Source organism: Falco biarmicus, chromosome 16, assembly GCF_023638135.1.
Source record: "Falco biarmicus isolate bFalBia1 chromosome 16, bFalBia1.pri, whole genome shotgun sequence".
Taxonomy (NCBI): domain Eukaryota; kingdom Metazoa; phylum Chordata; class Aves; order Falconiformes; family Falconidae; genus Falco; species Falco biarmicus.
Window position 1 is genome coordinate 8842305 of NC_079303.1, and position 19474 is coordinate 8861778.

The 19474-nt window shown below is 50.8% G+C and overlaps 1 pseudogene; it reads left to right on the forward strand.

The window, feature by feature from the left end:
• LOC130159852 (hydrocephalus-inducing protein homolog) overlaps positions 1 to 19474 on the forward strand; it is a 98954-nt pseudogene that overhangs the window by 3554 nt on the left and 75926 nt on the right.

Consider the following 19474-nt stretch of genomic DNA (forward strand, 5'->3'; position numbering starts at 1 on the left):
GGGAAATTGAGACCTTTTGAATTTCAGTTGGGGAAACATTTGCTCGAATGAGGCATGTGCCAAGAGCAAGCTGGTGGGAAAAGGCAGAGGGAGGAAAGGAGCTGAGCTCGGTGTTCTCTCACTGCACACTTTCCTACACGCAAGGGTTTCTTTTGATCTGTAGCAGTAAGTGCACTGGCAGCAGAGAAAGGTCAGGAAGAGAGGTGTAATTAAGGATACTCTTTTGTAATGAGGAATAAGAGGTATGTGTGAGGGGAGGGTGGGATGGGAAGATGGAAGTGTGCGCAAGAGCCAGTGAATTCCGCCCAGATTTCCAGATTTACCTGCTGGGGGGGACAAACAGGTGGACAACAAAAAAAAGCTGCCAAGGCAGCGAGTGGAAGGACAGCGGGAGAAGTCCAAGTATTTCCTGAGAGAACAGGTTTTGACAGGGATGTGGGTGAAAAGGGAAGACCCTTTGGCTGGGAAGGATGCGTGTGTGGTCCCTCAGTTATTCCTGGAGAGTACTGCACCATTCCTGGTCTGGCATTTAACTTGGGAACGTGGATAAGGTGTGGCATGGGTGCCTGCACCCAGGGAATGCCACTGGTGTGGTCTACGCTGGGGTTTGGGCACCCCTTGCTGTAGGTATCTTCTTCCCAATTAAAATGTGCCTCAGTTTCTCTCTTCCTACTCTCTGCTTCGTTCCCACTGAGTCTTTTGGCTTCAGCTGCTCCATTATCCATGCAGCACCTCAAAATGGTTATCTTTGCCAAGTACCAGCCAACAGGCAAACAGTTGATTTGCTCTGTTCATGCTTCCTCAGGTGGAAAAGAACATCTGCATAACATTTCTGCCCTTCCCAGTAAGGAATAATAAACTTGTCCAGCTGCACCTTGGGGTTTACGTGCCCTGTAAAGGGGGAGGCAGTGTGTGAATGTGGGATTTTTCCAAACCGAACTAGTTTTGAAGCCGGTAAGACCTCAGCCATTGGAGAGCGTGGGTGTAAAAGTAAGATTAGCTCTAAGGAAAATCCTTGGTATGTTCTAAATACAGAAAGGTAGAGATGATAATCCTGAGAGGGTGTTCTATTCTAATTTTGTTGGCTTTTGGCAATGTCCTGGAGAAGAGCAGTGTTGTGCTCTGTCTCAGAGTTTTCACGCTGGTTTCCCAGATTCTTCTGAATCTTATACTGCATGGCAGCCTGAAGTTGTTTGCCCCCTAAAAATCCAGCTGACAGCAAAATGTATTCCAAATAGAGGCTCTGTAATCGTGCAACTACAGAAGTGCTTCGCTATATACTTACTGCTCTCACCGGTGTTGTACAATTGCTTTTCTGTCTTCAGGCTGTTCCTCAGCACCCTCAGGTGTTCTGGGTGGCTTTTGCTGAAGGTCTTAGCCACACGTGCTCCTCTCCTAAGGGACTTGGTGACCAAACTGCTTGTGTGCGCTGTGAAACTGGCTCCTGGAACCCGCTGCCCCAGGACATTGCTGGGTTCCAAGGGCGTTTGGAGAGTTCAGGACTGCCTGGGCCATGGGTTACCAGGCTCGGGTGGGTGGTGCAGAACAAGCCTCCATTTTTTCCAAGCCTCCTGTGGGGTTGTTGTTTGTCAGTGAAGCTGCCCGTGAGTCCAAATCACCTGCTTTAGACTTTGAGATTTGGTGCTCAGGGGTCGAGAAATGCCTGCGTGCTGTCTGTGTGCTGGTGGTGTCCCAGAGGGCAGAACCGTGCAGCAGGGTGCCTGCAGGGACTGCTGGGGGTGGGCAGGGATCCCCAGGGATCTGGCTTGCCTGCGCTGGCAGCTGCCTGGCTACGGTCACAGGCAGCAGGAGCCTCCGGAGAGCAGAGGTTGGCTTTTAAAACTGAGACTCCAGCGGCAGTCAGTGCCGGTCATGTATCTCGAGGCAGAAGATGCCTTTGGAGCCCATAGTTGATAGCCACAGCCTGGGGGGGGTCGCCTGGCTTTCCATCACTTTGCCAAGTTGCTGGCTCTCATCCTCTGCATCAGTCTTTCCTTGTAGCGTATTGTGCTTCTCCCTTGCTTCTTTACAGCTCCCTGTGAATTTTCCTAGCCATCCTCTGTTTGTGGGGTTGTCGCTTTGTCTTCCCATGTTCCTCCTTTTGCTCTTCAGGCTTGCTTTTATTACCAGTGAGGCCACAGTATGTGTGGTCTCCTCCTCTTGCTGGTCTGCATGCATGACTCTAGCACTGCAGCTTGAGTGCCCTGCTCAAACCCAGCACGTTAAAGTGCATTTCTTCCCCCAGGATTAACACGTACTGTTTGGCTTTCAGACAACACAGTCCCCTTCTAGGGGCATGACTGCCTGGATGTGTATGGGCAGAAGCCGGCAGGTTCTTTGGGCCTGTTGAATACACGGGTGGCTTGATTCAGATATTATATCTCGGTGCTGCTGGTGTCTTCCCTGCTTGGCCCTTCCTTCATTGCCCTGCTGCCTCTGGCCTTGAGCTATTTTGCCCAGGCAGAAGGGATTAATGTTGACTCTTGTGTATTATGTGCACGTACCTCCAGAGCTAAAAGTGCTTTGGAAAGGTGGTTAAGGAAGGCTATTGGCAGGTCTCTTCTGCTCCTGTTTCCACAAGCTGCAAAATCATACTTTCTTACCTTTTCTGCAGGTTCCTCAGCTGCTGAAGGTCACCTTGGAGAGGTCACCTTATTTCAAGTTGATCAGCCACCATGCCGTGTGCCGCAAAGTACCGCCTGGCATGCTTGTGACTTTCCACATCGTTTTCACCCCCAATGAGAACAAGGTGAGACTGGAGGTCCCAAGAGACAGGTGCCTTCAGCGGGAGGCGAACCTGCGGGGCTGGGTTCAGAACAGGGCGTCTGCTGTGGGGTTTGCGGCACTGCTAATATCTGTCCGTTGCTGTATGGTTATGGGTTTGCTCTGATAATTATAAATACAAAAGCCTATTTAAAATTGACCTGTTGTTTGGAGGACGCGAAGTTGAGCCTGATCAGAGTGAGGACCACCACTTTTGAAAACTGGAGTCACTGGGATGTGTATCACGTTGGACACAGCAGTGAGACAGTGGAACGTTCTGTCTGAAGCCGGCACTTTCCTTGCGCACTGGTTATAGCCCGTGCCGTGCTGCAAGGTTTGCTCTAGGCTGTGGTCAGGCAGCCTGCGGCTGGTCACATCCTGGCTGGCAGCACCATGCGATGCCACCGCAGCAGGGACTGACGGGCTGTGCATTCCCTCCCCGTGCTTTCCTGGGCGTTTGCAGGGGAAGGTGCACGTGGGACAGTAGGAAGATGGCCGGGAGGAGTGTTGATGTTTAGCCATCCCACCTCTCTACTCAGTGTTAGGGGCTTAATTATGATAGAAAATACTAGAGGAGTGAATAGATGCAGAGAGCTTTCCTCTTTCCCATCTGGCAACCAGTTCCCTGCCTCACCCTGGGCTGGAGCGAAGGTGATGCTTTTTCATACCCTCTGTGTTCCAGCCTTGCCGCTGTGCGGCCCCTGAGGATACTTGCCTGCCTGTGCTCCAGCTGTGATTCTAGGGGAGAAGATGTGCTCGTGGCGGGGAGCCAGCCTGGCACAGCTGCACTGAGCTCTAGATGTCTTTAATCACAGGGGGCCGGTGTGCTGCAGATGACAGAGACATCTGGAGCACACCCAGGCATTGAAGGGGCAGGTAGAATCTGCAGGCAGACACTTACCCCGGAGCCTTTGGGCAGTCACGCTGGTGTGGCTGTGGCTGTGTGCATGTGGCTGTGGCTGCTGTGTCAGCTGGCACCTATTCCCTGCCCCATGTGCCATGCTTTTGCTTGGAGGTTGGAACATCGGTGCTGTGGCTCTGGCAAGCCTGGCACGGTGCCGTGATGTGACGGGGTGACAGTGTTGTCTGGAGGCTTCTTAATGCAGAAGGGTTTAGCACATGGCATGGAAGGGAGGAAGCATCGCAGGGGCATACAGCCAGGCTGACTCTTTCCAGCAGCACTCTGCTGCCTCTTGGCAGGGTTCTTTGTGTGGCTGTGTGGGCGAGGCGAGGTTAGGGGATAGCTCTGAGCCAGCTGATGCTTCTGCGCCAGGCCAGAGGCGCAGGATCCCTTTGGGCACAGCTGTTCTCTCATCTTCTGTTTGCTGCTTAGATTTAGTTTAATGCCCTGTCCTATCCTCAAACAGCGTGGCTGTAGCAAACTAAAGAGGAAATGCCCTGCGGCCCCTGGCTCCCTGAGCTTGTGAAATGATCTGTTGCTTTGGGGAGGGACTGAGAAATGGTTTTACATCATTCGTATGGAAGGTTAAAATGACCTTGGCCTAGGGCAGTTCTCCATACTGCCCAAGTGACATAAGAGCTTAACCTCACCGAGGTAGGCTTTGCAGGGGACGCTGCTTCCTTTAAAATGTGATTTATTAGTATTCATGAGCATTCATTTTTGGGGTGGAAGTAAATCGGTTCCCATGAAGGGCAAATTGCTGCTCTTCAGCTAGAGAGAAGCAGCAGAGCAACAGATGAACATCACCCCAAATAGAAGTAGGGTGAGAGAACCCCCAGGAGCACTCATGTCCAGTACTTTGTCCCTTGTCTTGCCCTTGAACTGGTGAGTGTGTGGCATTAGGGAGCTGTGCCAGCGAGGTCCTCCGCACAGCTTCAGCGACACCACGGCAGTTTCTGCTGACCTGGGTTTTGTGCTCCTTGCAGGGCATTGGGGGAGGGATGTGGGCTGCTTGGTGAGGAGCACAAGGGGATTGTACAGCAGAACCAGAATGTTGTACAAACGGAATGTTTTGGCTCATACTTGATGGAGCGTGAGTCAGCGGAGTGCCAGAGTGCTGTAGCTGAGCTAGAAATGCATCCACAGCGTGGTCAGGAGGTGCAGAGCACCTTGCAAAGCCCTTAGCCAAGAGGCAGGCTTTGGGAAATGGTTCCGTAAAGCCACCTGTGCTGGGCTTGCAGTTGCTTGCCTGCAGAGTATCTGTGTGTTAATTGTGGAAGGCTCAGGAGTGCTGCCTTTGAACAACCTCTACATCCCTGATGCTGCACGATCCACAGGGACTGTGGGTAACCCAGTGAACTGGGATGCGGGTCTTCCTGATGGGGAGTTGGTTTGTATAATTCTCTTGCTTTGAATCTGTTCTTCCCTGGGGTAAGTCTGACTTCAGTGAAGTCACTCCTGAATCAAAGGAGTACAGTTGTGGCCAAGCCTTAAGTACTAGGGCCATGTGAGCTGTTGGTGGCTGAAATGCTGTGTGCCACGTAGCCCTTCCTTGGAAAATGAGCAGTTCCCTGCTGTCTGGCAGTCATTTGGGAATGTGCCACGTGATTGGACTGTCAGAAAATAAATAAACAGCTGGTGTGCCTCTTGGTTTATTGGCACTTGTGTTATAAATGAACTGCTAATTTTTCTGCTGGGCAACATTTCCAATTTGTTACTCTTGCTGCTTCTGATTTGCACGTTTCTGTTTTATGGCTCCAGTTGTACAGCGTGGGTGTTCTCGTGCCAGCCCCTGTTCCCACATGTTCTTGCGTTATGGTCTGACGGCCTCTGCTGAATTGGAAACCATTGTGGCACTGACTGGCAGATAAACAACAGACAGAAATACTTCCATTTGTGCGTCCTACAGGCTTATTAATAGTTTATTGTAAAGGAAGAAGGAAGTAAGAAGCACATAAAAACATAGCACAGCTTATTCCGTGTTGTCGTCTTGCTCTTTTCACTGTAGCAGTGCACTGTTTTCAGGCAATGCAAGTTCAGTCTGTGAGGTTTGTGAAATTCATTACTGATGCTCGGTGGAGACTGAATTAATGCACATTGATTACTATGAAATACGACAGGACAGCGAGTTACTGCATTACTGAAATGAAGTCCTTTACAATTCAGCGCAGCCCTGTTAGATGCTTTGTAGCGCCCAGAAGCTATTCCAAGTATACTTTCAAGATGGCTCGTGTGGGGAGGAAAGGGGCAGAAGACCAAGGCAAATGGCCCGGTGATAAATGAACCTGGAGCTAAGCGACTCATTTCAGAGTGCTGCGAACCGGCAGCTGAGGGGGGCAGGTGCAGGGGCACCCCCTTCTCCTGCGACTGTATCTTCATCCTCCGGTCCCTCCTCTCTGGTCATGGCCCTTATTTTCCAGCCTTTGATATCAGGGTTTCAGCGGGAGCTTTCCCTGCTTGGCTTGCCATGTGACCTCATGCTACAAGGATCTTTTCTGTGCAAGTCGTCTGCTGCAAGGAATTCAGTGCAGGATTTAGGATGGGTTATGCAGGAAATCTGACATCCGAGTGTGGTGTTGTGGGCAGCTAAGGTTGATATCACTGTGGCAGTATTACCGTTAGCCCCTGAGTTTGCAGAGAGCCTGAAACAGCATCAGAGATGAGCAGCTGCTTCAGTTCCAGCGGGTGCCAGTTCAGATGCCAGTGGCGATACCTGGAAGGCCAGAGCTTGTAATTTACTGCTTGTCAAAGGGGTGTGAGAGAAGGGGAACCATCGTACAACTGTCTGCCATCCTTGCAATGGAGAGGGGAGTTGTATGAAGGATGTAGTCATGTTTTCATGAAAATCTGTAGCCTGAAGCTGTGTCTAAACACAACAAACTTTAGAGCATAGATGGGATGCAACCCCTCTGTCATCCAGGCACGTTTATTTAGAAACATGGTCTTAAACAGTCTGCTAAGGGTTTGTAGTTGCGAAGCAGAACAAGATTTTGAACTGGTCTCAACAGTTGCCCAGGCTGTAAGCAAGTGTGTAGCAGAGTTAGTGCCCTCGTAGCACGAGGCAGTGCTGCAGTGGAGACTGCAACCCGTTCCCCACCCAGGGGGGCAATTCAGCTTTCAAAAGCTTAAGGGACCGTGGGTCCACAGCGACACAAACAGCCAGCTTCTGCCTAGCACCCCTCCTGCCTTGGGTTTCGCCCTGTTTGGGCTGACGCTGCATTCAGCCTGGTGCAAGGTCCCACTTTGGTGGGGTGGTAGAGCGTGGCTGAAGGGTCAGCCTGCTCTGAAGTGCTGAGTCAAGCCTTGCACGGGATGCCATGACCCACGGTGTCCCTGGAGAGAGGGCTTGGGACATAATGTGCATCTGCATGAATGGTGAGAGGCAGCTTTCTCTCCCAAGGTCGTGGTTGTCTCTGTGAAACCAAATCCTTGTTGCTTTAGCCTTGCCCTCAGGTCCATGGAGAAAGAATTCCCTTTCCTTGTGCGTTGCTGTGCAGGTTGTCCCGGTGCCCCTCACCAGCAAAGGAGCTGGGAAGGTTGCCTGTGCTTGCTTTTGGGGGAGGGGGGGATTTATTTCTTGGGCTCTTAATTACCTTGCTGTCATCCATTTGCTCCTTAGCAATGACAACGACTTGACAATTACTTCCTTTTACTTCCCTCAAATACCTCCAGTTGTTTTAAGTTCCTTTTTTTTTATCTCCCTGCTGATCTGAACTTGCATCCTCCTCTGTCTACCTGGCATCTGGAAGAGAGAGATAAGTAAATATGGCATGCCAAGACTAAGGCAGGTAGCTTTCAATTGGATTTGCCTTTGTTACAGTAATGTGGCCGAAATAACAACAACAGCAAAAGCAAATGGCACTCTCCATTTGCTAATGCAGTTTCTGAGCATCTGAACAGTCTGGGAGGTGAAGTACCCAGGAGGTAATGGGTGCTTTAAAGTCATATGGGCTGCCCGTAGCTTTTATTTTAGAGGGCTTGGGCTGCAAGATTGAGTACAAACTTGCTAATTCAGAAAGACTTGCTGAAGATGAAACCCTTGCCTGGAATATGATATTAAATCCTGCAGGTTGCTTGCTGCAGTTCCCTTGCTAGTATTTTACCTTCCAAATAGGAAAAGCAAAAGCCCTTGTGCAGTTTGTAGGGTGACTGTTTGAGATGTCTAGAAGAAGAGATCCTTCTTTATTCTTTGTGCCTTGGATGGGGCAGCATCTGTTTTGTCAACCTTAGTGGTGGGTGAGGCGCTGGGTGGTGGGTGAGGCGCTGGGTGTCAGCTGTTGTGTTGGAGCACTGGGTACGTGTCTGTGCCACGGCTGGCTGCCTTAGGGCCCTTCCAGGAGGGGATGGGGATGGGAGCAGGAAATCCCAACCGCGGAGGAATCCGGATCAGTTCTGCTGAAGGGAGTTTGCTGCTGTGTGCGGTTCCTAAATCAAAGTGCTTGCTGCTTCAACAATTACAAGAATATCAAATGAGTTAAAAGCACCGGGGCAAAAATCAGGGCAGCGAGTGACTGATGAGAAGCAGAGCTTTGATCAGCTCATCAACAAGAGCGCTGCTGGGGGTAATGGCTCCTGGCCCTATGGCAGCAGCTTTACCACTGATTTCAGTGGGGGCAAGGTGATAGTTCCAGCGCAGCGACGCCATGCCATACATCTGGAGTCTGATCTGCTCATCCCTACAGTAAAATGCTTTTGGTAATTTGATTTGCCTTCCTGCTGCTAAACGCCAGGCAGCCGGGGCGCGGGGGGGATTGCCTGGCTCTGTTCTGAACGAGCCAGTGGCTGGGACTGCACAGCCGGCTTTGCTCTGGTGGGGTGTCTGAGTGTCCCCCGTGTGCAGCTCCCGATGCCGCCTGCCTGGGGTGGGTGTGCTAACCAGGCACGCCGTCACTTACTCCTCTAGAACAGACCTTACAGAGGGGTTCGATTAAGGCATCAGCCAGAGCTGTCTCTGTGTCCCCTGGGGCTGGGTGAGATGTAAAGGGAAACTGAGATGAGGCAGAGGAAGAACTCTCTTGAATTGCAGTGCAGAGCTGGCGTAGGCTGCTGAGGGCAGGGGTGGAACTGTTAGTGCTTTGAAGTACTTGTGAAACCTCTTGCAAAAACAGTTTGGGTCTGGAGCTGAGCCGGCTCTGGTGTGGGGAGATGGGTCAGATGGCTTTTGAAGGGTGCGTGTCCCCAGCCTTGGCCCTGTAAGGCTGTGGGAGCGGGTGAGAAATACAGCTGTACCCTACACTCAGCTGGCATCGCAGCAATTACCGTGTCCAGCTTGTGAAGCATTTCCCCAGCGACTGACCGTTGATCACGTATGTGCTGAAGTCCTTTTGAAAACGTACCTGAGCATCCCCTGCCAAGCTTCAACGAGGTCGCCGCGTTGCTGGCTTTGAAGTTAGTGCTGTGGCACAGCTGGGTTCTCAGTGGTGCTTCCAACAGTCTGCGGTGGCGATTGAAGCAGGTTCCATTAGTGCTGTGATCCCTTGCGTGAAGCGACTCTGTTTTGGTGCCTCGGAATCAAAGCATCAGATAATTGTGGTGCTGCCAGCTTGCTGCGAAAGTGGGTGAATCAGTGGGCTTGTTTCTTCTTTGCAAGTTAACAACTGTGTGCAAGTCATGCTGGAATGAAAGGTCATGAAGGTAAAAGGTACTATTATTCCGTTATTGAACGCTACTGCAACAGTCCTAGAAAACAGCCGTTTTTCTTCTGCCGTGGGAATGGTGCTAAATGCATTGTGCTGAGATTGTTTCTTTCCCTGCAGGATTATTTCCACGAGCTCATCTGCATCACAGAAAGGGAGAAGTTTGTTGTGCCAATCCGAGCTATAGGTGCCCGAGCTATCCTGGACTTCCCCGACCAGGTGAACTTCTCAGCCTGTCCAGTCAAGTACAGCACCCAGAAAACGCTGCTGGTTCGCAACGTTGGTAACCGGGAGGCCCGCTACTGCATCAGCACGCAGAGGTAGGGAGCTCATCTTTTTTTGTGCAAAACACTGTGGCGTGATAATATAGTTGGAAAACAGCAACAAAAAGGAACCGGAGCACCTGAGCTGCCATGCTGCTGTCGTGGCTGGAGATGGGCAGGGCACGTGGGTTTTGCTGTTGATTATAGTGTTTGAAGCATGGCGCAACCTCTGCTAAAACCCTGCAAGCTGCAGAGTGGAGTTTTATAGTGCAACGGTGTCTTCAGAGCACAGTCGTGCAAGACTGATTCTGTTAGACTGAAGGAGCAATTGTAAGAAGGCAGCTGGACTGCCCTCGGGCTGTGGAAGATCCTGCGGGGCAGACAACAGCTCTAGGAGCTCAGTTCCTGCAGACCAAGGGCAGTGTTAAGAAATGGGCAAGCTCTGAGCTGGTGGAAGAGACATTTAAGAATTTATCAGCAGTTTGTCTAGAGTAGCAAGTGCAATTGGAGATTGCAGATCAAAGCAATTGGTATCGAGACCCTGAGAAAAACAGGGTGTGGTCCAGGCCCTGGTTTTCCAGTAGGTTTGATCTGGTCCCTGGGATCCAATATTCTTCAGCAGAATGAGCTTGTAAGTGGAGATGAGCTGGCAGTGGCTTCAAAGCTGCACTACAGCCCCAAAGAGGAATGCCTTACAGCGGGGGCACAGGCCAAAGATGCAGCAAATACCTGGTGCGTGGGTTGGGAGCCTTTTCTAGAGCTTTGTCTCTCTCGGATCTCCTGGAAAGTGCTCTAGCATGCTGTAGTAGCCACCACCAACCTCCTTGATCCTCAGTACCTTCTGAAATGGTTATGTGGCCCTGTTGGCCAAATATACGCATTCCTTGGGAGGCCACAAGCACGTGGTATTTGGGCAGTCTCCTGGTCAAGTGCCTGATGTGTGCTGTGTCGTGGACAGCCTGTACTGTTCCTGTTGGTCTGAGAAGACAGTCACTGTTTTTCCAGTTTGCTGAACTGCACCTGCAAGGAAACCAGTTCAGCTGGCTGGTAGTTAGCTCCGAGTTGCTTGGTCCCAGAGGTCTTGGTGCAGGAGCTGAGGTCCAGAACGCAGCAAAGACCTGCCATCTGCCTTAGTGCACCTGAGTTGCTTCAGTTTCTTCCCCAGGAAAACAGGGGTCAAGAGAAGGCTCTTTGCTCTTTCTCCTGGGAAGCGTGAAGGTCCAAGAGGCTCCTACCAAAGCCTGGCAAGGCTATGGAAGCTTCCAGGATGCTATTCAAGCAGGCTGCTGCTTTTCACTGTGGAAATACGTAGGCAGGACCTTGTAAATCCCTGTACAGCTTCCCTCTGGGATTTCCAGATCTAGTCGTCACCACCAAAACAGATACCCAGTCGTGTCTGGCATCTCTTGGCAATGTCCTTGCCAACTATTCTGTTGAGTGATCCAGCGTGTGTTGAATCCTGCTTGATACGGATTTTATGCTGAACTTCAGCAATTAAATTTTTCAGTCCTGATTTGCAACAGAGAGATGGGAAGTGTTGCAAAAGCTTTATTTCATACGACACACAAAAAAGTACAATTCTGAATAACTGGATTGTGTGTGTGCAGAGATCAAAAGCTGGTAAGATTTCCCATGTCAGCTGAAGGCATCAGTCATCTCTTCCATTTCATTACGAATTTTTGAAAGCCAGTTTGAAATTTCAAACTGATGATTTAAATCTTTGAGTATAAGCAGCGTTTTATTCTAATGAAGTCGCCTCCACTTTCATTCAGATTTCTTTTTAAATACTCTGAAGTTCCTGTGTTTCTGCTGTTTTTATTTTTTTTGCTTTAAGTGTTCAGCAAAATGTCATAATGGATTCTTCATTGGGAACTTTCTTAGAGGTTGAGTTCCTCCAATGCCTGTCTGTCTACCATCTGCTTGGTTATATGCACAAATGTATAGGAAATATGAGAAATTTGGGGGCTATATGTGAAATGGAATTGGGCTGATGGAGAAGAGAAACTCAGAATAACTTTGGAAGGGACCTCTGGAGATCATCTGACCAAACACGGCGCTCAAAGCAAGACCAGTGTCAAAGTTCAGTCGGGTGTGCACACAACATGAGAAGTAAGATCGGGTAATACCAGCCTTGCTCTGTCCTCCTCCAGGCTGTGCAAAGCCCTTTATCCCAGCATCTCCCTGTATGTCCTGTGCTGCAGCCTCTAAGCTCCCTTTCCGTAGAAAGGCTTTTGTGCCCTCCAGCCTGTACTGCCAGGGATTCTTCCACCCCAAATACAGGTGGCTGCATTTCCCATCCCTCGGCTGCATGCAGTTCTGCTGTGTCCCAGTGAATGGCAGCCCAGCCCTCCAGTATCTGGACCGTAGTGCCCCAAGCTTGTATCCCCCACTCAGAATCCAAGTGTTCCCCCCTCTTGACCAGGTCAGCACATCCCCTTGCAGCCCGAGAGCAGAACCCCCACGTTCTTTCTCCCTGTGCGATGAGGCCATGGTGTGCCAGGAGCGGTTCTTCCAGCCAGTGCTGGGGACTGCACTGTGTGACAGTGGGTTCCCTGCTGCTTGTGCTGTGAGAAGTTGCTCAGGTACCTGCCCCGAGGTCCCAGGTGAGCTCAGTGGCTCCAGCAACCCCAGCAGAAAAGAAGTGGCCTCCCAGCTGGCGTGACAAGTAGGCTGGAGAGTCAGAGCAGTACTAGTGTAAATATAGAAAGTCTCTTCCTGTCGTTCTCATTGTTAAGGCTGGATAACGAGTTTCTTCTCCATGGCATTCAGGGAGATAAATGTCATTCCAGTACGTTTCAGTTGAAAATGGCATCTGGAAGCAGATCTCAGCGCAGCACTGCCTTTTCCTGACGTTACAGACCTTGTGCTACGCTGTGCTATGGCGCCAGAGAGGATCCGTCTGAGAAGATACATTAAGGAATGGCCCATCAGGCTCTGAAAGCTCAGGAAATGATGCTACAAGGTGCAGTGCTAGGAGCCCCCTGTAGTACCCCTATACGACATCGAGGTGTGGGATTGGAGAGTTACCACAGGATGTACAAGGACAGGACAACAGATGCCAGAACAGATCCCTATGAAATTGCTTACTAGTCTGGTGTTGCTCCCTTTCTGCAGGGCAGTAACGGGCAAGATCTCAGCAGGTTCTGGCGGGAAGGTCTCCCTCAGGCTGGTGTGGCTAGAGGAGTTTATACAAGCTGGGGATTGCAAGGCACCGCTGGGAGATCTGGACCTGTGACAGTTTAGATGTTGTACAACAAAGCAAACGTACAAATGGACATAGTTAAAAAGGATGTCAGAAAAGAAGCTGTTAAAAAACCTCCAAACCTTATGTTTCCTGTTTTTTCAGGAGCAGTAGTGATTCACTAACAGGGTAGATCTAACAGGACAAGAATTATCCTAAAGAACAGCTCACAATTAATGGAGAGAAGGCCAGAGTTTAGCCTGCCAGCTTCATCTCTTGGCAGTGGCTTTCATGTGGCTATTAGTGTGTCAGGGACGTTTCCTTAGCATCTCTTATCTGTAGGCTGCAGGGAACAGCTTAGTGATGTGGACTGAAATTCAGAGTTCAGGTTAAGCATGGACCTTGCATCCCTCTGGGTCTTGGAGAACCAGGTCTACGTGAGGGGTACCAAGCTCCCGCGACAGCAGTAACAAAGTTGTCCCGTGGGTACAGCGTGGGGTGGGAGGCAGGAGGTGCGGTGTCTGACTTGTGCTCTGTTTCTCAGTCCTGAGAATGAGTCCTGACCTTGGTGGGATCCTCTTCTTCTGATAATTTGAAGATGGGAAGATACCTTCTTTCTCGGGCATCCCCTGAAGTCATCCTCAGGAGTGTTATGCCCATCCCAGCTATCTGAGGGCAGGGGTATGCAGACAAGGGGATGGGATGGGAGGTGGTGCTGAAGTGTGGCCCTTAACCAGCAGCTTTTCTGTTCTGGCCATGTTTCGGGGGGGGGGGGGAGGAAAAAAAAAAAAAAAAGTTGGGGGAATTTTTCTGTGCCTTTCCCCCAGCAGGCAGTGATGCTAGCCAAGCACCAGCAGAGCCCTGCCCAGTATAACCAAGCACAACCCCCAGTGCAGGTGCAGGGCCATGTAGAACAATCCAGTTCTGAGGCTGGCAGGGCCTTGGCTTTCCTCCTCCCTCCCAGGTGTCTCAGGTCCAGCACGTGAACATTGCAGGCCCAGTGCTTCCCCATTAGTCACTGCCAATGTTCTTGCTGTTGTCAGGGGAGCAGGTCAGGCCCCTAATTGCAGCAATATCTCCTTAATGAGCAGGAACTCCAGCAATGTCATCAGCTGTCACTACTTCCATGAATGAAGCTCAGCTCGTGCATGGCTCCAGATTTTCTCATTATTTTTGTGTGCTGCATTCCCTAATCACTGGGAAACTCTCTGGAAGGTGTTTTTGAGGTGACAAATTGACCACCAGCAAAGCACTAAAGCCAGTAACTTTTGCTTTCTAAGTGGGGCTGTACAGGAGCCACAAAGCCCAGCTGCTGTTGTGCAGGAGCATGTTGCACCTGACTTTTCCCTGAGCGTTAAAGAACTGAATTATGTGTCTGTCAGCCGAGAGCTGTTTACCTGGCCACAAATCATAATTGCTCGTGTTAAATCTAAAGTACACCAACACGTTTTCATAATTATTTCCAACACATTGCACAGAATTCCTCCAGCGGGCCAAGCAAAGTTACCAAGCTTGGATTACAACCCGGAGCCCCAGATTGCATTGCTTGTGAATACACCGAAAAGCTCCTGTTAAACTTGCCTCGATACGCTCCTGCTGATGGTGCTTCATTTAGCCAGAGATCTAATTGTTCAGGTTGTAAATGGGTACTCCTTTTGTGTCTTGTTCCCTTGTTATTGTATCACTCTAATGTGCCTTTGCACTCGTAGAGATTTTTCTTTGCTTAGAGCAGCTTTCACTGAAACACTGTTAAAATGTGCCCTTTCTTAGGCAAAACCAGGATGCTTTCAAGGTAAAAAAAAAAAAAAAAAGAGTTGAATTCTGCAAATTAAACTCCAGTTATTCTCTGGTCTTCAAGAAGAAATTCTCTTCTCCCTGTCTGATTTCCAGGCTGCAATCTCACTGCCTTGACATTTGTATCTCTTGAGGTGTATAGGTGGCAGGAAAAGACGGATTCCTGAGGAAGTCTGTGTCAAGCTGTGCATGCAAATAACCCTCACCATCTCCGTGCTCTTCAAAAACCCTCCTCCGATTGTATTGCTAGCAGTCAGACTCTTGAGCCTTGCTGCAGAGAACTGGATGCAGGGTATGGGGGAGACGAGGTCGTTTTATAGCATAGGATGTTCTGAGGGCTGGAGCTCTTCAGGAGTCGAGTTGGTGGCTCAGTTTCTGATACTGTCTGTTCTCTTTTTCTTCTGCTGACTGTGGTTTGTTTGCTTCTTGCTTGCGCAGGTGAGCTGGAGTGAACGAGACAGCCACATAGTCCCCAAATGTCCCACAGTAATCCTGATGTGCCTCTCTGTGTTGCAGCCCTTTCTCTGTCGATCCCTCTGCTGGGACTCTTGGGATTGGTGATGCCGTGCAAGTAACAGTGGACTTCCACCCACAGAAGACTGGTGATTATTCCGGGTCCCTGACAGTACACTACGACACAGGTAAGTGCGGGACACTGCATGGTGCCCACGCTCTGCGTCCTTCAAAGCAGAAGACTGTTAAACTTGCTTTGCAGACTCCTCTAAACCCTTTTCTTTCTAAACCCTTTTCTTTCAAAACCTCTGCATGTTTTGGTGCTTCAAGTGAGCAGGTAAGGGGCAAAGGCTGAGTGTGCCCTTGTTCTGGGTGGCTGCGTGCTGGTCTCTCCCTGGGGGACGCTGGTGTCAGCCGGGAGCGTAAGTGTGTCTGTGTCCCCGGCTCCTCTCCAGGAGAGCAGCAGTAGGGGATGCTCAGCAAAGCGTGTAGAAGCAGGCAGTGCATGTGCTTTCTGCCTCGTGGGCCCTGGAGTTAGCATTTTTCTGTGCTAGAGGCTTTATTCTCATCTTTGTTTAATCACTTCTGATGGTTTTACCTTCCAAGCCTTTGTCCAGTTGCTTTGTGGGTTTGTAGCTATGAGCGTCTGTAGGCTCCCATGGCAGTACGTTCCAAAGGAAGGAATATTCCTTGGGAAAGTGCTGGTACTACACTTCTGTAATTTCTGACTAATACTATTTCAGGCCCTTGGGTTCCTGTTTTACGACAAATGGTGACAAATTTTTCCTCCTTCGGATTTTCCCAGGCCGTTTGTGCTCTTACAAACCTACCTATCTCTTGTGTGATTTCTAGGTTAAGGAATCCTGTTCAGTCTTCATATAGAAGCTGCTCTGTACTTTGGAGAAGGGCAGAAAGAATGATTACATTTCAAAGGCTTCAGCTTGGCTTTGAAGATCAAAACTATACCCATTATTTCGAGACCCACGTGGCCATGGGTTTAGACAGTGAGACCATGATAGTTTTCGTGGAGTTTATTTTGCAGTAGTTAGTTGTCTCGTAGAGCATGAGGTCATGTTTCCATGAACCGGAGTTGTGCATGCTCGAAGCACTGTGCATGTCTCCCAGTTCTTGGGTCCTGCTTCCTCTGCTTGCCAACGTATGCCGAGGATTCAGCGGAGGGGGAAGGCAAGCTTATAAAGCACGCCTGCCTCTGTAACGCTTCTGAACCTCAGTTATTTTTGTACGCTGAGTTGTCTGTTACAGAAAGCAGGCTGTCCAGTCACTGGAGACGTTGCTGTTTCTCGCAACATAACTCGTGTCTGGCCACGAATCCCTCCCACTCCTCCTCGGCTCCCTTAAGAGCAGAGAAGTCGAGGTTATACAGGCACGAAGGCTGAACTCTCCATGTGTGGAGATGAATGAATGGCTGCAGAGATCTGTTTGAAGGGTGAGTCGTTCTCCAACCTCCCTCCAAGAGAGGGGGGGCTCTTTTTGCCGGCACGACTGTGATACTGCCAGATTGTGTCTGGCTTAGGGTTTAAGGAGTCCATCCAGTGGGCAGCCAGCTCTCCCCTTGTGCTTTTGTGTGGCAGCCTTGGAAAGGCAGGTCCATCCCCTGGCTGCCTTGCTGTAACCCGTGCAGCGAGGGGAAGGCTCTGCCTCGGCAGAGGGATGCTCTCCAGGGATGGCCGGGTCGCTGCCCTTCTCAGCTGGGGCTGGCTCTGAGGCTTTAAACACGCTCCACAGAAGTGCCATTTCGATGGAGAATGTCTCGTGTTTGGGGTTTGCTTCTCACCTGGGAGGCCCTCACCTGCAACAGGCAGAGTAGGCTCGGTGCTCAAGTTTGTGCTTAGTTGACTCCTGGGAGTTGCTTGGTAGGAAGAATGAAGGTTTGGAAGCTCTGGCAGTGAGGGACGCTTTGGTGGGGGTCTCTTCTGGAGGGTGAAGTGCTGGCAGGTGCTCCAGCAAGACTCCAGGCGTTAATCGGCTGCTGTGCGCAACCAGGGACTCTCTCCTCTTCAGCTCGGTCTGAGGCGGAAAGCAAAGGTGTGCTCGCTCGGGTTGTGGGACAGCTTGGGAATACTCGGTGTAGACTTGCACGCTCAGGCACAGGCACCAGCAGGCTCCAGGCAGAAGAAATGGGCTTGCAGGGCTGTGATGGGCAGGTTGGTGTGGGCCGTGCCCCACCGGTCTCATTCTGACATATCTTCACAGACCCACAGCAAGTGAGGGCACTGCTGCTCCAACACGGTGAAGTTCTCATCTGCGTCCCATCCTGCCGTGGGCTGTCACTTTGCCTGTTTCTCTTCACCTCCCTCTTCTGCCTGCATGCCCCAGGCATCTTGTCATGTTGGCAACAAGGGATCAGGAGAGACACAACCCTGGTGGCGTGCTTGCAGGAGACTCTGGGCGAGCCGTGACCGAGGTGGGGCCTCCTCAGAGTCACCTGAATGACTTTGGATGCAGAATTCCCTGTGACCCAGGTGGGATGGCAACCCAAAGGCCACCTGGGCACACTGAAAACGTCTCCCTGTAGATAGTGTTGCCTTGGGGATAAATGTCTACAAGCCCACCCAGAAATAAGGTGCTTAAGGTGGTGCCCAGGACATCCTCATGCTGTACACCTGCAGCTCTTGGGGTGCAATAAATATATTGATCTGTGGAACTGCTCACACAGCTAAAAGCTGTGACACTTCTGTTCCCTGTGGTTTCCTCCGTTCCTTGTACTCCCATCAGCAAGGGCGATGAGCAATGTCTGCCTTTTGCTTTGTTCTAGGTGAAGATACGCACACAAGCCTTCATGGAGCCGCTGAAGATGTCAACATCAGGCTGGACAGAAACTCCTTGGCAGTTGGGAAGACCTACATCACGCTGTCAAATCACAGATGTGTGGTCATCCACAACCGGAGTAAAATCATAGCCCACTTCCAGTGGAAGGCTTTTCTTACTCAAGAGGAGGAGGATCAGGAGAAGCTGAGGTTCGTTGGAAAGATTCCTTTCAGTAAGACACACTGCCCAGGAGTGAAACTACCATACGGCCTCAGAGGGATGTTGGTGCTTTTTTGGATGGTGTAGGAGAAATAAAGCATCCACTGCATCCGGGTCTGTGTCCATGGGCTTCAGGGTAATGGAGCTCGGTGCTTCCCATTCTGGTTCCATCCATGTTCCAGCTGATGTTTTGGGGAGGAAAGGTTGATTGCAATGACTGCATTTCCTCGGAGAGCAAATTCCCGTCTATGGGAGCCCTAAATCAGTGAGGCCAGGTCCCTGGGCTCGCATGGGGTCTGTGAGGCTGAGGAAAGTGTCGGCACTCCTTACCTGGGACGGCGTTGAGCGGTAGCACCTAACAGCTGCAGGCAGCGTACCTGCTGTGATATTCACTGCAGTTTCTTCCCCTCCAGCTCTGGTAGGATGGCAACCTTCTTCAGCCTGCTTTTGCAGTAGTGCGCAGGGCAGGGTGCTTTGCTGGCCCCGAACGTTGAGGCCATCCGGCTGTAGGATGCTGAATTGCCTCGCGCTGTCCCGGCTTCCAGCACAGCGAGGTATCCCTGCCCCTTCTCCGGGGCTGGGGAGAGTTCGGAGGTGGAGGGTTCTGCGGGGAAGGCAGGGACAGGACTTGGAAGTGCCTTTGGGCGTCAGCACCTGTGTCTTCGTGGTGCTGAGAGGTGGGGCAGGCTCTCCAAAGGGTGTCTCTGAAGCTTTGAAATTCCGTTTGGGGCAGGAAGGAAACGCTTCTAGCCCAGGGGGAGGCACTGGAAGTGACACTTCAAAGCTGGGGTGATGTAGGGGGGTCCTTGTGTGACTTTTCAGACTTGGACGGCTGTAGGTGTATAGGAGTTAGTCTGAACCCAGAGCTGATCAGGAAACTGCCTTCAACTGGAGCACTTTTTAAGGGCTTCTGAGCAAATAAAGTTCAATGTAATTAGGTCAGAAAAGCCTTGAAGGCCAAAACTAGTTTTCCAGTGTTCTCTGTTTTTAATTACACAGTGTGTGACTTTGGTGCAAGCGCAGTGTGCTAAAGGAAAAAATCTCATGACCTTCTCTTGCTACTTCCCTGCACCATTCTTTTCGCATCTCTCCCCAGCTGCCCGTCACAGATGGGACCCTGAGCGATCCTCTCTCCCCTCAGAAGCGACCAGCTTTCGCCACAGTTAACGTGTTTCCCCAATTTTTTTGCAGTGACGCTTGATCTCGTGCCAGCCTGTGTTCTTTACTGTGACCAGGGCGCTTTGTTCTTCCTTACTTGCAGTCTTAGGGGTGGTCATGGCTCCGAGGCCACTGTGCTGCTGTCGGAGCAGCTTTTGAGATCTTTTGAGAGCAGAGAGGACTTTGACAATGGGAGGAGGCAGTGCAGCAGCCTGTGCTTGGCTGTCACCCAGAAAGACCTGGCTCTCACAAGGTCTACCCAGGGGTTTGCTCTGTCTCCCTCCTGCAGGACTTTCTGGGATGTAGCGGTGGGATTCTTGTCCGTTGCTGAAGGCTG